A 16,299-nucleotide genomic window follows, 5' to 3' on the forward strand; every position below is an offset into this window, starting at 1 on the left:
ATTATTATTATTATTATTATTATTATTATTAATTTAAAATCATCAGAAGCAAATTCGTAAGCATGAAAACATCAGGCACCGGCCATGTTATTCTCTATATGGTTGGGGGGTTATATTTTCTCTAAGGAATCAATATGGTCTAAACAATGGAAGCAATGGGTCAGCGGCACTGTACTGTCAATAAAACCAGAGCGTTCCAGACAAACACTCACGCCAGCGAATTCACAGGCATTCGGCTCTGAACCAAAGGATTTCAGTGTGCATACATGTGCACACACATGGAGAAGCACACGCGGATGTGTTTTAAATCAGAAATTCTTTCTGTCAATATAAATTCATGATACAAACCACGGATGATTTATACCGGCCCGAGAAACACACAGATGTCAAAATGCCGGCAACAGTTTGGAGATTACACTGCAGTAAACAAGATAAATAGGCTGAAAATGTGTCCCATCATTTGTTGCCACAATAACTACATGCAAATCTAAGCAGCCTGTGAGTTGTCTCTTTGTCTCTTTGTCTCTGTCTCTGTCTGTCTGTCTGACTCTCTCTCTCTCTCTCTCTCTCTCTCTCTCTCTCTCTCTCTCTCTCTTATGCTGAAGTGGGTCAACAAATAGCTGCATGTAAAACCACAAACTTAAATATAGAACCTGACTCGAGGTATTCTGGAAGTGACTGAGAGTTATTTGAGGAACTTAAACACAGGTTTCGCGTCACTGGTGCTTTCGTGAGACAATGAATTCTATGAAAGGCACGGAAAGGCAACCAGCAGGTGATGATGTGATTGCACAACGGGCTCTCTGGACAGCTGCCCCTGCCTTCCAAGCTGCTAGTGCTGAAACAACGCTAAGCACAGCCCTTTAGTGAGTATTGGAAGTTGACAAGATTCACAAAAATAAGTGCATTCTGGAGTTTGCAATTAAGGACAGTAATATACTGTAGGAATCCATGCCTCAGTCTCTGTCTCATAAATGCTTTCTGCGTGACGGAGCTCTTGGTGTCCTCTTAGATAACATTTTCCTTAGACCTCAGACAACACTCTTCATGTGTTTCTGTGTCATTGGATGTGCCCATGTCTATTCCATGTTTAGTCAGGGAAGTCTCTATGCCTTGTGGGCACGACAGTTTCCATGTCCTTTTAAAGGTAAAAATCAAAACAAAAACAAGAACAACAAAAAACCTGCAGTTGAATGTTTATGAAACTGCCTAAGAACAGATGGCACCATTTAGGCAGATTCAATTCAAAACTGAACACATGTTCTAAGCAAATGTGTTCTTGGCAATTGCCAGTGCCTTTGGAAAAATCCTCAGGATGATTAATCATCTGCACGAAGAGAGCTTTTGTGTTTTGTGTGTCTTTGTAGATGGCTGTGCTAGGTGGTACAGAAACTGAGGAGAAATAAGAGCTGGCCTGGGATCTCAAGGAACTTGCAGTCTCATCAGACAGGAGAGTCCAGGTGTGGGCAAGGAGAGCCACGAGGGGAGGAAGACACATGCCCAGTAAAGGGAGTGGGCAGGGCCAGGCGCTAAGTATTGGTCACAGGTTCTGGTTTCATTTCTGTTGCTATGACAAACATCCTGGACCGAAAGCAAGCAACAGGGGAGAAAGGGTTTTTTTTTTTCCAGCTTACCATTCAATATGTTAAAGAAGTCACATTGTTGGGAACCTGAAGCAGCTAGTCATACCCAGACGAGGACAGAGAGGGATTAAGGCAGGCATGCTTGACTGCACGTTTGCTTGCTTGCTCTTAGCCAGCTTTCTCCTTTCCCCTTCAGGACCTGAGTGAGAGAATGCTGTCGTGCACAGTGAAAAGGATCTTTCTATATCAATTACCAATCTGGACGGATACACACACACTCACTCACACACACACATGCACACGCACACGCACACACACACCTGCAAAGATCTGTCCACAGGGCAATCTGATTTAGATAATTCCTCACTGAGACTCCCATTCCAGGCGATTCTAGGTTCTAGCAAGTTGACAGTTAAAATAAACTTGTTCACCATGTAAGCAGGAAGACCTGAGTTTAATTCCCAGCACCCACATAAAATAGCCAGGCATGGTAGAGTACATTAGTAATTCCAGTATTCAGGAGGTGAAGGTAGGAAAATCCCTGGGGCTTACTGGCCAGCCAGCCTAAGCTACCCGCAAGCTCTAGGCTAATGGAAGGCCCTGTCTCAAATTTAAAGAAAAGGTAGTGGGGGTCGGGACAAGGTGCATGGCTCAACACTGAAGTTGATCTTTGTTCCTGGGTGGACCTTGAATGTTGCTCCTTAATTGGTCCCTGTGGAAGTTTGAATGAAAACAGTACCCCCCCCCCCCTTAGGCTCATATCCTTTAGTACTTCCTGTCTGATTGGTGAAGCTGTCTGGGAAGGATTAGGAGGTGTGGCCTTGTTCAAGGAGGTGTGTCACTGGGTCTCTGTCTCTCTGTCTGTCTCTGTCTTTCTCTCTCTCTCTCTCTCTGTCTCTCTCTCTCTGTCTCTCTGTCTCTCTGTCTCTGTCTCTGTCTCTGTCTCTGTCTCTCTCTCTCTCTCTGCCTCCCACTTACAGATCACAGTGTGAACTCTCAGCTGATACTGCCTTCTTGCCTTTGCTCTGCTGTCATGGCCTCCAGCCCTCTGAAACTGTGAGCCCATTTAAATGCTTTCTCGTCTAAGTTGTCCTGGCTGTAGTGTTTTATCACAGCATGAAAGAAGGAACTATATTAGCTTCTGAAACAGGGTCTCTCACTGAACCTGGAGTACCCTGGTTGGGCAAGACTTACTGACCCATGGGGCCCAGGGACCCTACTGTTTGCCCCTCAGCACTGAGGTTGCAGTCACATGCCTCCACACACGCTTTTTTTCACAAGTTGTGAAGGATCGACTTAGATCATTGTACTTGTGTAGCAAGCATGGTACTGCTGAGCCACCTCAGCCCACGCTTCCGCTTGCCTGGAGAGTGCACATAATGTTCCCCCATAAACTTCACAAGTTTTCCTCTCTCCATGTCTCAGAGGTGGACAGCCAATGCATTCTGCTCCTCAAGGTCTGAAACTCCTCCCTACAGTTCACCAGGTCTTACTCAGCTCTTGCCAGATGAGCGCCTTCTCGCCTAGTCTTCCTCCATTTCCTCCCGTCTCGCCAACTACTCACCACAGGGTGGCATTTCCAAAACGCATGTCTGATTGCATCTACCCTATCCATATTTCTGAATTAATGCAACATGCTTCCTAAGACTAAATATCTCCTTTTCCTTCAAGGGTGCTTTATGTAACATTTTTATCACAACCTTTTCCAATGCAGTGCTCTAAATCCTTTAACTGGGGCAGAGCCACTGCAGACTTAGTAATCTTCCTGGAGGCCTTGAGGAGTGCAGCATCTGTGACACCCAGGGAGGCTGTACAGACTAGCCTTCACATAGGACACTAGGTATTGCTTTCTGAAATCAGACCTGTCTAGATCTAGTATTGCCAACCAATACCTATGAAATGTTATTATTCCACATGGTATAATCTTTTCCCTGTGCTTTGAAAATACACATACACCCATGCACTTAGGAATATACACACAGACACAACTACACACACACACACACACACACACACACACATAAAAACATACATCCTCCCCCAAATCACACAAATATACACATATACACAAACATACACACACTAACTTTTTGATCCAACATTATAAACTATAAGTTCTTTTTTTTTCTTTCAATTTTGTTCTTTGTACAAATGAAAATACATGCCCTCATCCAAACAATTAGAGTTGCTTTAGGATCAGAAGAGCCACCATTTTCGATAAAGACCCCAGCTACTTCTGGCTAGCAGGTGTGGGCATTTTCCACCTGGTTTCTGATGAAACGGTGCCTCATACCTTCCATTCCTCTTTATATCCTTGTGCAAATCAGACATTTGTTTGCTGTGTCACACATGAGAAAAGTATCTCAAGGGAACAATTATGATTTGAGCTGATGGGTTCAGAGGTTTTAGTCCAGGGTCAGCTGGACCCATCCCTTGGGGTCTGAGGCAAGAAGAATGTGATAGTGGAAGGGGCGTAGAGCAGAGGTTGCTCATTTCATGCCCACAAAGAAACAGAAGATGGGGGTAGGTCTTGTATCCATCCTCATGGGCTTGCTTCCACCTGCTTTAGCTCCACCCAGGTCCCCAGCCTGTTGGCTGTTGATGTCCATGTGCAGGGTGGCTCTCTTTGTGGACATGCCCAGAGGGAATTCAGGAAGGCCAGGCAAGATAAAGACCATGCTGGCTACAAACAAGGAGAGCACAGGCAGGGCTGCTCATAGTCTGCCACCAGGCAACTGTGGGATTGAACATGTCCTGCCTGAGTATTGGTCTTGCTTTGCTCTGATCCTTCCTGAGTCATCTTGAATTCCCCTCACTTGAGATAGGAGTATTTGCTTTGTTCTCCTATAAGTTTGCATGTCGTTTAGAACTATTGTGTATGAGTTTGTATATAAGGATTGTTTTGCTTCTCAGGGAAGGCTTTAGACTTCAAGACTGTGTGGGCAGTCTTGGAAATATAGAGCAATGGTTCTCCAACCTGTGGGTGGGGACGCCCACAGGAGTCATAGATCAAACATCCTGCATATCAGATGTTTGCATTTCAATTCATAACAGTAGCAAAATTATAGCTATGAAGTATCAATGAAAATAACTTTATGGTTGGGGGTACCCAAACATGAGGAACTGTATTAAAGGGTCACAACATCTGGAAGGCTGAGAGCCACTGGTTTCAAGGGTAAAGGCAGCTACACCTTTGAAATGGCTCCAAGAATATGTGCTGAAGCACTGCTGTAGAGACTTTGGAAAGGGCGTTTCTGTCTATACTCAGGATAGGTTTTTTTCTCTGTGCTTGTCAGTCTTGATTATGTGGCAAAATTGCAAGAATTTCCACTAATCTAAGAGAAGATGTCTCTTTTAGACTGAATATATTGTCACAATGTGTTTGCCCATGGCTGTCCAAAGCAAAGTAACTAAGAACCACCACACAAGAGAGAATCCAGCTTCTTCAAATGTTGTTTGGCAGTGCCTTCTAGAACAGGGTCGACACAGTCTTTTCAGTGTTCATTCACTCTCCAATGAAGCTTGGAAATACTGTCATCCCTACGAGGACTCTCTACTTGTCTGCTATCTATTCCCTGCAGATTAAACCACACCATTGACTGAGTCTTGCCTCATCTTGACCCCACTGGTTAAACATATGTCTTTCCATATGAAAAGACTGGATTAGGAGGCTCACAATGCTCTTGATAAACTAAAGTAAGTGCCTGAGACACCAGACCAGGTGGCTTAGCCCTTGACTCTATACATACATGTCATGCTGTTTGGTGGTGGTGTTTCAGAACACATCTGTATCAGTTACTTTTGTGTTGCTGTGATAAAATGCCATGACCAACATCAGGAACTGACAGAAGAAGCAGTTTATTTTGGCTTATAGATACAGAGGGGCAAGAGTCTGTCATGAAGGGGGCATGGCAGCAGACAGCAGGCGTAATGACGGCAGCAGGAAGCTGAGAATTCATATTTTGACCCACATGTACAAAACACAGACACACGAGAGAGGGAGGGAGGGAGGGAGGGAGGGAGAGAGAGAGAGAGAACAAACTATAAGTGGGTCATGTCTATATACTCTCAAACCCTGTCCCCAGTGACTTCCTCCAGCAAGGCCCTACCTGATAAACTTCCCCAAATGTCACCACCAACTGGGACAAAGTGTCCAAATGCCTGAGTCTATAGGTGTGTGTGTGTGGGGGGGGGATCAATTTCATTTAAACTGTCAGTACCTTGAAGAAAAATATTTCTAGCTGGAAATCTCTCTACCAAAATTAAATAGTGTAAACTTTTTATTTTCTGTTCTGACTTTTCTCTTTATAATGTATCTGGCTTTCAGAAGAAGTAATGAGAATTATTTCCCCAGTAGGATACTGGGTCTTTTTCTTATCTAGCATATTCTCCAAGTACTTTTGTGAAAGAGAAAAATAGACTAGGTACAGCAATTTTATTTAAAAGTAAAATAAAAAGCTTCGGCGCAATCTACAACATATGAGAAGACTTTTAGCAATTACGATTCACCCCTCTGATAAGAACAGCCTGGTGCTTCTATTATAGACTCTCCTAGCAAGTCTGGAATCGGTTTGACAGAGATATGATTTTCATATCCTCAACAATCTTTGGGTGGTTTAATGATTTTAAGAAAACTTAATGTCAGAATCGGTGACAGTTCTGTGGGAATTTCCCCTGTGGAAGGTCAGAGGTCAGAAGACTACATCCCTCTGGGTTGTTTCTCTGAGAAGCCAAAGTCAAAGGCAGTTATGTCAAAATCAAAGTTGGGGAAATAGAGGTAGGGATGACAAACAGGGAGGAGGGTATCAGCACAGTACCTGTAACAAAAAACCAAATCATATATGTGTGTGTGCATGAGTGTGCTTGTGTATGTGTGTGTGTATGTGTGTGTTGTACCCATGCGTATTCAGGTTTGCATGCACAGATGTGCTCCTGCCTGGTGGGGGCTAGAAGTCAATCCCGACACCTTCCTTGGTTACACCCCACAGTATTTTTTGAGACAGGGTCTCTCACTGAATAGCTCTCAGTAAAATGGCTAGCCTTGCTACACAGAAAAGCCCAGGGTTGCTTCTGCTTCCTCACAGGGCTGACATTGTAGGCACCCTGAGGCCAGATTTTATGTGAATGTTGAGGATTCGAACTCAGATCCTCATGCTTGCATAGCAAGCACTGTAGCAACTGAGCCATCTCCCCAGCTCCAACAAAGTAGTTTTAAAAGCAGTCAAGGTCAGTCATGAGCCCTGCATATTAGCCTGAGTGATCACCATGCTGTCTGCTTGAAGACAGGTTTGCTCTCTGTATAATGACAGACATGCAACCTTAAAGGTTGTCTTTTTTCTTTTTACAATGGTGACTGCAGAAGAATCACAGCTGGATGCAGCTAGCAAGGACAGCAAATAACTCATCTTGGGTTTCTGCTACTGCCATTTTTCATTGTTTAAACTCAATTATTTGTATGTTCTTCCCTTTAAAATCCAGTCTGGTTTTAAAATTTCCAAATCTGACTATATACATTTCTGAAATAATACCTAATAATAATATCAAGCTAAAAGGGTTAATACATTTCTCAAGAATTTGGGACCCTTGGTTCAATCCTTAAGTGTAAACAGTTTCCTGCAGTCTATCTATCTGCTGAAGGAAGACAGGTACGATGAAAACACCCATTATGTTCCACTACACAGACATCTAGGACATAAGTAGAACTAGCACACCAAGCAGAATTCTGCTGTACGCTCACGCAATTTTATTCTTACAAAACTATGATGGCCAGCTCTCAGCACAGTCTTTGAGTCTGGACATTAAGACCAGAAAAAGATGTGAATTGGAGGACAGAGGACCATATCGCTCAGCAGGCAATCTGAGGGGTACGCTCCAAAGGAGAAGGTGGCGGAGTCCCATCTCTCCATTTTGTCACCTAGGAATAGTCTCCCATTGTGAACATTCTACAGGACTTTCTGGCCATGAAGATCTCTTACTGTTAGAATTTTCTAAAGCTCCAAATGCCCAATCAGAAATGAAATCAAATCAGTTACTGAAGTTTATTTTTGGTGTCATGTCAAACCCTTAAAAGGATTCCCAGCTCCAATGCAGTGCAAGGAACAGACCCTAGTAGGTCTAATAACAACTGACAATGAATGGTTCCTGTGTGCTAAGAGCTGACCTTAACCTACGACCAGTTTTCCTGAATTCTTGATGAGTCATAAACAATGCATCAGGGCTACCTGTCAGTTCCTTGAAGAAACAACTATGTGGGAAGAGCCAGCACTCTTTGTCCTGTTTCTTTCTTCTTTCTCCTGCCTCCCTGGGGCTGTGCTGCAATGGCAGCATTTTTTTAAGCACCCTTTGAGCCTGTGCCCAGAACTGAAGAAAGATAGAAAAATGGCCTGGTGTTGCCCATGTTCATTACCAGGAATCTTCATGTCTCCATCCAGTGCTGTCTAGCTGGATGTTAATTGTTTCCAGTAGCCAGCCATCTAGCCTGTGAGACTCCCCAGAGTCCCCATCCTCTTTGCAAACAGAAGACCTTCTTTGAATGGTCTGTTTTGAGTCATGGCATGGTTAGGTCCTGACAGTCATATTTAGCTAAGTCTAATAAGCTCTCAGATAGCATAATAGGACAGCTGGGTAGAAATAAGGTTTTTGTATTCTTTTTTTTCAAAGTTACAGGCAAGACATGACCCTTTGCACATGTGACACTTCAAACTATTATCTACACAGTCTACCTACAATACTGCTCCCTGGTGAGCATGCTCTCTGAACAAGAATGCATATAACCCCCAGATGTCCAAATATGCCCTTTGTTTTCAATTGTCTGCCTGAAGATGCAGAGCTGCATTTATCTTCAATGGCAATAATTAACCCACCTAACACGTCATCTCGCTTCTTTTGAGTTCAGTTTACTTTCTGACAAGTATTATTTTTTTTCCTTTGTGATTATTATCCGGATGACTTTGCCTTTTCAAACCGTAAATCGTTTTGAATCCTCTCAGGAGTGCTGGTGACATTTACAACACTAATAAGCATTGTTGTCTTACTAAAAGGCCATGCTATGTTTGAATTTTATGAGGAGATAATGAGTTATTATTTTGCGAGGATGAAGAATGGTCTTTATAGCCACAAAACATAAACCAACTTGTGTTGTCACAGGGAGTTAATAAATAGCACCATGATTTCAGACCTTAGAGTTGGAAGGGCTTCCTCCACGATCTGACAGGACAGGCTCACTGCCTCAGTGAGCTGCGTTCCTGGCTCGTAGGTACAAAGCTCGGCAGTTGGTGTTCCGGTTTCCTTCTCCCTCCTACTTGCAGTGTTCAGGCCCCGCCTCTCTCCTTCACCTCCTTCTCCTCTTTTATTTTTCTTCTTAATGGTGCATTTACCTGTTTAATGTTACTTCCTTTCATTTTTCCCCTAAATTCAGGTTTCTTGCAATAAATAATTCTTGCAATTATTTCTTTCAACTCATTGATAAATTTATGCTATTTTTTTTAAAATAAATATTGAACGGAGGGATGTGTTTGAGATAATAAACATACCCTGAGCTCCTTCACAGAATTAGCTTTTCAACACAGGTAACAACTGTGTCTCACAGCGCATATGTGGGTCTGTTTCATAGCACGTACATAGGTCTCTGGCTGTTTCCATTCCGATTATTTATGGGTTAATAAGGAAATATTCATACTAGGATTGTGTGTTGAATACATTAATCCACACTGGACTGTTAGATCCTTGACCTTACTAGCATAAACTTTGCCAATGGTCTGCATTAATGGGCCTGGAAAAGCTCATATGAAGCCCCTTAAATCACCATCTTTCTGAACCCCGCTCACCAAAGGCTAGCATTTGGCATGACTTAGACCACTGACCTTCAGATGGCCTGCATTTAAGGTTTCTCTTTGGCCCCACCTTCCGTGATTCAGTGTGAATATCTATATTACAGGCCTAGACTCTCCTCTGCTCAGACCTCATCACCCTAACCAGAGGATCATCGGATCTGTGTTTGAGAGTTGTGGCCCTTTCTTTAGGAGAAACTCTATCCTGCCTGAGGTTGAAAGATACACGTGTTGGCGCTTAGCACCCTCGCTTACCATAATTCAAGCTTCATGGGATTTGGCAGGATCTCTCTTAGCTTGAGGTTATAGCTGTTTCCTTGGTTTGCAGAAAATGGCTTTTCCCTTTCTCTTTTCCCTTTTCCGTTACTGTTATGAAAAAATTTCAATAACAGGGAAGTGGGTAAAAGTGACCGCCTTCTGCTAGTTTTAATTAGAAATGAGAATTTTAAAGATTGGTGCAAACTCTGGGACTCAGTTTTTATATATATAAGATTGAGTCCCGTCACGATGAGTGTGTCTGTATTAGCATTCTGAGAGTGCCTCCACTATACCACTTGGCTTATTTAAAGGACACTGTGGACCTCAGTGTAGAGTTCATGTGATACAACTAGGCTAGGCTTGATGAGAACAGAACTCATATTATACTATCAGTCAAATCATGCTATCAGTATTCAGGGGCTGGAGAGATGGCTCAGCAAATACAAGCACTGGCAGCTCTTGCAGAGAACCAGTGTTTGTCTCCCAGTGTCCACATGGGGCAGCTCACAGCTGCCTGTAACTCCAGCTTCAGGGGATCTAACGCCCCCCCTGCTAGTCTCTGTGTATACCTAGACTCACATGTTCATAAGTATGCACAGACTCATATATACATACACATAATTTAAAAAAACACAATAAATACTTTATAAACACTATGTGATTGTACTGTATATTTCTAATACTGCTCATAAATAAAATCTAAGAAGGAAATGGAAATGTCTGGCATATAGTAAGCACTCAAATCGAAGTTGTCTTTGGCTTCTACTAAGTGTGCGCAACAGAGTAGAACTGTTATCACATCTTTTGCTAAGATTTTGAGCTGCCATTTGAGAATCAAGAGTCAGAGGTTGCTATTCTGGCTGTATCTGGCTGTAGCCTGATCAGGTTGGAATACATCTTTCCTGCTGTATTTTGGACAAGTATTTTGCTGACTGGGCTCTCAAATCTTGAAGGAAGTTTACTAGTTCTATACAGCTAGAGTGCCTTTCACACAGTCTTGGGTTACTGACCCACTAATGGCCCTGTTGTAATTAAAATACTCCCGTTTCACACACCACACAAGAGATTTGGGCTTCAGCAAAGTGTTAATGAGCAGAGCCATACAGTTAATGCAATCTGTTCGCCCTGCATTACCCTGGTACTTTCGGATGGCAGGTCCAGGGGAAGTCTCTCCATGACTTTGGCATTAACACCCTCAACCAACACCAAGGCACTCTCCCAACTGTCTCTGCACTTCCCTGGGTCACACAGCTCACTCTGGAGGTCCAGGAGCCTCCAAGTGCAGCAGCACACACAAACACACTCACATAAATCTGGGATTTTATTTCAAGCAAAGAGTTAGGTATAAGGACTTTTAGTAGCTCTTGGGAAAATAATTTATACACACCCATAAACTTCGTTAGTAGGCTAGATATTTGGAGAGCAGCCTTCTCTTCTGAAGTGTTTGGAACTCACGGCTTTAAAATAGCTTTGGAAGCTGTGCGATGTTGTGTGTTCACCAACAGACCTGGCTGGTTCTCAGTACAGCTTATTTGCATTCAGTACAATAATGCCAACCCCAAGGCATTAAGCTTCTCTGCAGGAGAAGGTACGCTCAAGAAGCATGTGGATGGCTGGAAGCGCCCAAAGGCCTCTCCAAGGACAAGCTGTGGGGAGTGGCATGCAGTGAAGAAGGAGTGCAGAGGGCACAGGGACATGGCTGCTGTGGAGGTTGACAGTGAGTGCATTCATGAGTGACCAACTCGCATAGCTCATCAGAGACCCATATTCAGAAAACAGTGGTGACATCACCTGAGAGTGACGCTGTGACCTGAAGGTGTCACTTTCCACCCCATCAGTTACTGTGCCTGACACAGCAAGCTGAGCACACATCCCACACAAAGAGCTAAAAGTGACAGATATATTACATGGGTTGAGTTCATCACTCTAATTATTCTACACTGTACCCACAAGGCACTATACAAGTAAGTGTAATTATAACCTATAAATTTCTAATAAATAAAAGAAACTGTTCTAAGTTCCTGATGGCCAGCCCTGGTCATGTCCTAGGCCTAAATGTAGACAACCTGTTGACTTGGGATCAATTTTATTTATTTTAAAACATTTATTTTGAAAACTTCTGTCTGTCTGTCTCTCTGTCTGAATGTCTGTCTCTCTCTCTCTCACTGTGTGTGTGTGTGTGTGTGTGTGTGTGTGTGTGTGTGTACGCTGGCCTCTATATATGATATCTTTGGAGCCCAAAAGAAGGTACTGGGTCTCCTACAGCTGGAGTTAGAAGGATGTTCAGAGCTTAGTAACAGCAAGGATCAGGTAGGGGATGAGATGGCTCAAAGGGCAAAGGATCTTGCTACCAAGCCCAAGGGGAAGAGTTGAGTCCCCAGGACTCGCACAATGGAAGGAGAGAAATATCTTTGTTAGTTGTCCTCTGACTTCCACAGACAACATACCACACCCACACACACATGCACAAAGTAAATAAAAATGTTCTTTGCAAAGAAAAAAGAATTTAAAAATTCTAAAACATTGAACATAAATAGTAACAGGTTTTTCTTGTTTTCCTACCAACTAGCAGAGCTTGGGAATACTGGGGTATGGTGGGCAGAGGCAGCATGGGCCAGCTCATGTAACTCTTCTGATGCCTTTTAGCAGCCTGGTGCAAACTCCTGCCCACCTCAGTGAAGTTAATTCAAGTCCTCTAAGCCTCAGACTGCAGCTCTTAAGTGCTGTGGGATGCTGTGGTCCAGGTTGACCCTCTACCATGGACCGCAGAGGGTACTGGAGAACAGGGGTGAGGATGGTCCGGGAAAATGCCAATGGACTTAGCAGGGACCGGGTGGTCTGATAAGAGTGTACATCATGCCTTCTCCAAATACACTGGACTAGTTGATGGGAGCAGCTCAACCAGGAGACTTGCAGCTAAGGGTGGGCCTGGGGTGTGGTCACTCACGGTTCAGTACATACAATATTCACACTTACTTGGGAAAAATTACCTGCAGGACATAGTCGAGTATTATTCAAATTATTGGTAGGATTGCAGAACTTAAGACTTCTGAATAAAGAACTGGTTCAAACAACTTTTCTGTAAGAGGCTGGATACCAAAGAAAAGCACACTCCACCTCCTGTCCCACATATCTGGACTTTGTTTTGCAAATGTTTTCTGGTTTCCATGACAGCCTCTAGAGATGTCTGTGCAAAGGGAAACTTGGAACCTCCCTCCCTGCCTCTCTCTCTCTCTCTCTCTCTCTCTCTCTCTCTCTCTCTCTCTCTCTCTCTCTCTCTCTCTCAGAAATGATTAGTGTGTTCTTTTTATCATGGAAAGCTCGTTCTGTGCTGACAAATTACATTTTGACAGCTAGCTCGTGATCCAAGACAGGCGTGTCAGAAGGCTGAATAATAAGGAATTTTCAGGAGCTGGCAGTCTGCATTTGGAGTTTTATGTATGAGTGGTTGCTTTCATTGAATTCAAGAGATAAACGGAAGGAAGTGCTAAATACTTGGACTGCTTCTGAGATAATTCAGAAGAACATCCGTGCTTGAAATAGCTGACAGATGTCAATGTGATGACTGTGGTGTGAAGGGACGTGAGCTTCTGAATCGGAGGGACCCGTAGAGTGCCCGGCATCCTTACTAAGCCCTGTGAGCTTCAGCAGGACACACAACCCACTCGCCCTGTTTCCCCAATAAAGTAAGACCTGGCGATTCTGCATGGGTGGGTGATAGCAATGGGTGGGTGGGTGAGGGAGCTTGTTGCTAACACTGGCAGCATGAGTTTGATTCCCAGAACCCGCATGATGTCTTCTAGCTTTCACATGTGTGCTTTGGCATGTGCACACATATGTACAAATACACAAGCATAAATGAATGAATGAATGATAAATGTTATTATTAAAGATGCGTGTAAAGTGTCTACTACAATGCCAAGTCTATTGAATGGCAAAACTACGACTACTGATTTTATCAAAGAAAAAATAAGCAAACATGGAAAAAATGAACACAGTAGGAAAGCAATATTGATTCAGGGACATTCTAGGATTGGGCTGCTGTGGGTTTAAGGCCTTTATGAGGTTATTGTTAGATAAATCCCTCAGTGGATAATAGGAAAGACTTGGTGTTAGTAAGGTGGAAAACATGGCAGCTGCATTTCACTAAGGGCTTTCCTTAGAACTTTTCAAAATAGCTTGAAATTCTGTATGCTGTCAACTAAAAAAAAATAGGTGAGTGGATTTACTTCTGGGTCTTCCACTCTGTTCTACTGATAAATCTGTTCTTATGCTAATACCATGTGGTTTTTATTACTCTTGTTCTATAGTATAACTTAAGATCAAGACACTTAAGAGTGTCCCTGACGACCTCATGGGCAAAATATTGAAGCTCTAAATACAAATAGGAAACAGAAAGCCTATGCAGACTTTCATCCAATGAAAGAATCAAGTCAAAAGTCCTTATATGGCACATATCACATAAACACAGCCTATATAAGGTGGTCAGCGTACCTGAAAATATTCATTCAGTGAATAAATGGCTGTAGACATGACCCAGCGGGGTGTGGTACTTTGAATAAAAGTGGCCCACATATTTGAATGCTTAGTCACCCACCAATTGGTGGAACTGTTTGGGAAGGATTTAGAGGTATAGCCTTGGAGGTGTATCACAGCAGGCGGGCCCACACTATTCCTATTTGTATCTTTTTGGCTTCTGACTGTTGTCTCAAGACATGAGCACTGAGCTAATAGGTTTAGCACTATGCCTGCCTGTCTACCTGCCTGCCTGCTGCCATGTTCCTCACTGAGATGGTCATGGATTCTAACCTCTGAAACCAAAAGACCCAAAGGACCCAAAGGAACTAAAGGGGTTTGCAGCACCATAGGAGAAGCAACAATATGAACCACCCAGTATCCCCAGAGCTCCCATGGACTAAACCATGAACCGAAGAGCATACATGGAAGGACCCACGGCTCCAGATGCATATGCAGCAGAGGATGGCCTTGTTGGACATCAAAGGGATGCTTTCTTTTATAAGTTGCCTTGGTACTTTGCCATTACAATACTAACACAATGGGTAAAGAAGTGTGAAGAGTTCAGATCCTCAATATCCTCTATCTGGCTTTAGGCCTTACCCTTCAATTGTTGAAAACAGTAAGAGGTTAAGAACTAAAGGGTATAGACAGCCTGCCTATAATCCTAACATCCAGAAGGTGGAGCTAGGGATTTCTGAACCAAGCCAGCTATCCAGACTGGCTAAATCAGTGAGCTCTGGGTTTGGGTGAGAGATCCTGCCTCAGTGAATACGGTGAGAGTGATTGAGGAAGACACCTAATATCAGCCCCTGGCCTCCAACTGCATATGCAGACGTTCAGGTTAACACACTTGCAAACACATATACATAGACGCACATGTACCACACAAACATACATATGGAAATTAGTAAGAAAAAAAACAACAAAACTAAGAACCCACACAATAAGATATGGACAGCACGTTTTCAGGGTCTGGGCCTATGTTTATCACTTTCATGTCTAAGGAGAGTGCATTCCAAATGGACACCCAGCAGAAAACAACAGGTCACTCAATGGAGACTTCTCTTTGACCACGTATCTTCCCACCTTCCACCTGTTATCAGCCACAATATGAAACAAGGCAGTTTGAGAGCATGACGTAAAGTCTCAGGGCTGGAGAGATGGCTCCGTGGTTAAGAGCTCGGGCTGCTCTTCCAGTGGGACAGGCTTGATTTCTAGCACCTGCATCACAGGGCCGCTCACAACTATCAGCTCCAGGGGATTCGACTTTCCTGGGTATCAGATATGCATCATAGACATCATATGTGCAGGCAAAAGAGTCATACACATAAAACAATTAAAAAAAATAAAAAGAAAGTCACAATGATAATTGAAACTACACATAAGAGACCTGTTCTCACACTACCAGTTCCACCAGTACCATCATCTCCACCACCACCATCACACCATTGTCTCCATCGCTACCACCACCACTACCACCACCATCATCTCTACCACCACCATTGTCACTATTAACACTACATTAATTTCCTTCGGTTCAGTGACTGGATGGGGCCACATGACCCTCCAACGCTGCTCAGTAACTGATTAAGGAATGAGTCAATCCTAACTGTTACCTAAGGGGTCTCAAGACAAAATGAAGGAAACCAGTTAAACCTGAATGTCAGATAAGCAAAGGATTTTTTTTTTAAATATAAGTGTGTCCTAAATGTGGCCCTGGAACACAGGACATACAACTTCCTGTGTTCCATGATATTTTCTGAGTGTTTTACAAATATTAACTCACCAACTAAATGAAAAAAACACAGTGACATAAACAAATGCCACTAGACTGGCAATCTGAGGGTAGGAAGAATGAACTGTGCCTTATACTTTTCACTTTCAAAAAGGAAGCATCTTATAATTAACATGTTTTACGGGTTGCCACTGATTAGATGCAAAACAATCTGTGTGGAATTAAAAAGCAGAAAAGTGAAAAGCCAGACAGTGTGGCAAAACAGAAAGCAGTGGGCTGGGAGCAACAAGGTCTAGGTATCCTTGCTTAAGGAACTTTCCCTTGAACAGATTGCCTTTGTTGTGTGTAGGAGGGTAGCTCCACACTGTGAAAGGGA

The 16,299-nt window shown here is 43.2% G+C and overlaps 1 protein-coding gene across 1 annotated transcript in view; it reads right to left on the reverse strand.

Annotated features, from left to right (window-relative positions):
• Positions 1–16,299, reverse strand: part of Kif6 (kinesin family member 6) — a 279,007-nt gene that overhangs the window by 184,323 nt on the left and 78,385 nt on the right. The gene's annotated exons all lie outside the window — the stretch shown is intronic.

This window comes from Apodemus sylvaticus, chromosome 9 (assembly GCF_947179515.1).
Source record: "Apodemus sylvaticus chromosome 9, mApoSyl1.1, whole genome shotgun sequence".
In the NCBI taxonomy this organism is placed as follows: domain Eukaryota; kingdom Metazoa; phylum Chordata; class Mammalia; order Rodentia; family Muridae; genus Apodemus; species Apodemus sylvaticus.